Here is a 3,145-nt window from a genome sequence, read left to right as displayed (position 1 = left end):
AAAATCCCCATTTTTTCCCGATTTTTCACTTTTTTTTCACCCAATCCCGGGGTTTTATGGGAATTTTTTCCCAGTTTTTTCTCCTTTTTGGTATTTCAGCATCTCAGAGCCAAACTCAAAAAAATCCCCAAAAAAAACCACACGAAAATCTGCTTTTTCCTGATTTTTCGCCGATTTTTCGCCGTTTTTCTCACTCAGTTTTGGAGCTTTTTTGTTCTTTCGTCGTTTCCAGATAAAAAAAGGGATTCAGATCCTGAAAAATGGGATTTGAATCCCAAAAATGGGGTTTGGATCCCAAAAAATGGGACGATGGATCCCAGGAAGAGACCCCAAATCCTGGGAAAATGGACCTGGAGTCCTGGGAAAAAAAGGGATTTTGATCCCAAAAATAAGGGATTTTGGATCCCAAAAAAAGGGGATTTGTATCCCAAAAAATGGGATTTGGATCCTGGGAAAAGGGACCTTGAAAAACGACGCTGGATCCCAAAAAATGGGACTTTGATCCCGAAAAAAGAACATTGGGAAAATGGACATGGAGTCCTGGGGAAAGGGATATGGATCCCAGAAAATGGGGACTTTGATCCCAAAAAATGGGATTTTGGATCCCAAAAAATGGGATTTGGATCCCAAGAAAACGGATTCTGGATCTTGGGGGAAAAAGGGATTTGGATCCCGGGGAAAAACGGACGTTGAGTCCAAGGAAAAGGGACCTTGGAAAAGGACGTTGGATCCCAAAAAATGGGACTTTGATCCCAAAAAATGGGACTTTGATCCCAAAAAAAATGGACTTTGGATCCAGGGACAATGGACGTTGAGTCCTGGGAAAAAGAGGGGATCTGGATCCCAAGAAGAAGAACTTTGGATCCCCAAAAAAAAGGGATTTGGATCCCGGGAAGACGGACCTGGAGTCCAGGGGAAAAGAAGGGACGTTGATCCCAAAAAATGGGATTTGGATCCCAAAAAATGGATGTTGGATCCTGGGAAAAAGGACGTGAAGTCCTGGGAAAGGAACGGACACCGGATCCCAAAAAAAAAAGGGACATTGGATCCCAAAAAATGGATGTTGGATCCCAGGAAAAGGACGTTGAGTCCTGGGAAGATGGACCTGGAGTCCTGGGAAAATGAGGGATTTTGGATCCCAAAAAATGGGATTTGGATCCCAGGAAAAGGAGGGACATTGAGTCCTGGGAAGATGGACCTGGAGTCCTGGGGAAAGGAGGGACTTTGATCCCAAAAAATGGGATTTGGAAAAGGACCTTGGATCCTGGGAAAAGGGATTTGGATCCCAAAAAAATGGACGTTGGATGTTGGGAAAAGAGATTTTGGATCCTGGGAAGAGACGTTGGGAAAACAGAGCTGGAGTCCTGGGAAAATGGACATTGGATCCCGGGAAAAGAAGGTACAGTACATTGGATCCCAAAAAATGGGAATTTGATCCCAAAAAACAGGACTTTGGATCCTGGGAAGACGGACCTGGAGTCCTGGGAAAAGAAGGGATTTGGATCCCAAAAAATGGGATTTGGATCTTGGGAAAAGGACGTGGAGTCCTGGGAGAAGGGGTTTTGGAAAAGGACATTGAATCCCGGGAAAAGAAGGGACTCTGATCCCAAGAAAAAGGACTTTGGATGCCGGGAAGACGGACCTGGAGTCCTGGGAAAAAGGGACCTTGGATCCCAAAAGAAGGGACTTGGATCCTAAAAAATGGGACTTTGATCCCAGAAAATGGAACTTTGGATCCTGGAAAAGGGATGTTGGATCCCAGAAAAACGGGATTTTGATCCCAGGAAAAAGGACTTTGAATCCTGGGAAGACGGACCTGGAGTCCTGGGGAAAGAACTTTGGGAAAGGACGTTGGATCCTTTTGGGAAAAAGAGGGACTCTGATCCCAAAAAATGGGACTTGGATCCCAAAAAAAAGGGACTTTGATCCCGGGAAAATGGACCTGGAGTCCTGGGAAATGGGATCTTGGAAAAGGACCTTGGATCCCGGGAAAATGGACCTTGGATCACGGGAGAAGGACGTGGGATCCCGGGAAAGGAAGGTACGTTGGATCCCAAGGAAAAGGATCCTGAAGAAAGGGACGTTGGATCCGAAAAAAATGGGATTTGGATCCCAGGGGAAGAAGGGACTTTGGATCCCTGGAAGATGGACCTGGAGTCCTGGGAAAAGGGACTATGGATCCTGAAAAATGGGATTTGGATCCCAAAAAATTGGGATTTGGATCATGGGCAAAGGACGTTGAGTCCTGGGAAAAGAAGGGACTTTGATCCCAAGAAAAATGGGATTTTGAGCACAAGAATACGGATTTTGGATACTGGGAAAAGAATGGATGTTGAGTCCCGGGAAAAGGGACTTTGGATCCCAAGGAAAAGGACGTTGGATCCTGGGAAAATGGACCTTGGGAAAAAGGACTTTGGATCCCAAAAAATGGGACTTTGATCCCAAAAAATGGGACTTTGATCCCAAAAAATGGGACTTTGATCCCAAAAAAAAGGGACTTTGATCCCGGGAATACAGACCTCAGTTCCTGGGAAAAAGATGGACCTGGAGTCCTGGGAAAAGAAGGGATTTGGATCCCAAAAAATGGGGATTTAGAAAAGGACGTTGGATCCTGGGAAGACGGACCTCGGGTCCTGGGAAATGGGATTTGGATCCCAAGGGAAGAAGGGATTTGGATCCCAAAAAATGGGATTTGGATCCTGGGAAAAGGGACCTTGGATCACGGGAGAAGGACGTTGGATCGTGGGAAAAGAAGGGGTTTTGATCCCAAAAAAAGGGACTTTGAATCCCAGGAAGAGACCCTGGGAAAACAGAGCTGGAGTCCTGGGAAAATGGACATTGGATCCCGGGAAAAGAAGGTACAGTACATTGGATCCCAAAAAATGGGATTTGGATCCCAAAAAATGGGACTTTGGATCCCGGGAAGACGGACCTGGAGTCCTGGGAAAAGAAGGGAAAAAAGGGACTTGGTTCCCAAAAAAGGATTTGCATTCCAAGAAAACGAACTTTGGATCTTGGGAAATGGACGTTGAGTCCTGGGAAAAGGGAAGTGGATCCCAATGGAAGAAGGGACTTTGGATCCCAAAAAATGGGATTTGGATCCCAATGGAAGAAGGGACTTTGGATCCCAAAAAATGGGATTTGG

General features: G+C 45.7%; 1 protein-coding gene across 1 annotated transcript in view; it reads left to right on the top strand.

Annotated features, from left to right (window-relative positions):
* LOC130587604 (A-kinase anchor protein 8-like) overlaps positions 1 to 3,145 on the top strand; it is a gene marked incomplete at both ends in the record, with an annotated part of 15,551 nt that overhangs the window by 8,388 nt on the left and 4,018 nt on the right.

The sequence above is a fragment of the Malurus melanocephalus genome, unplaced genomic scaffold (assembly GCF_030028575.1).
Source record: "Malurus melanocephalus ecotype Western Australia unplaced genomic scaffold, MMel_1.1 scaffold_2136, whole genome shotgun sequence".
NCBI classification, from domain to species: Eukaryota; Metazoa; Chordata; class Aves; order Passeriformes; family Maluridae; genus Malurus; species Malurus melanocephalus.
This window is presented reverse-complemented; position numbering and strand designations above follow the sequence as displayed.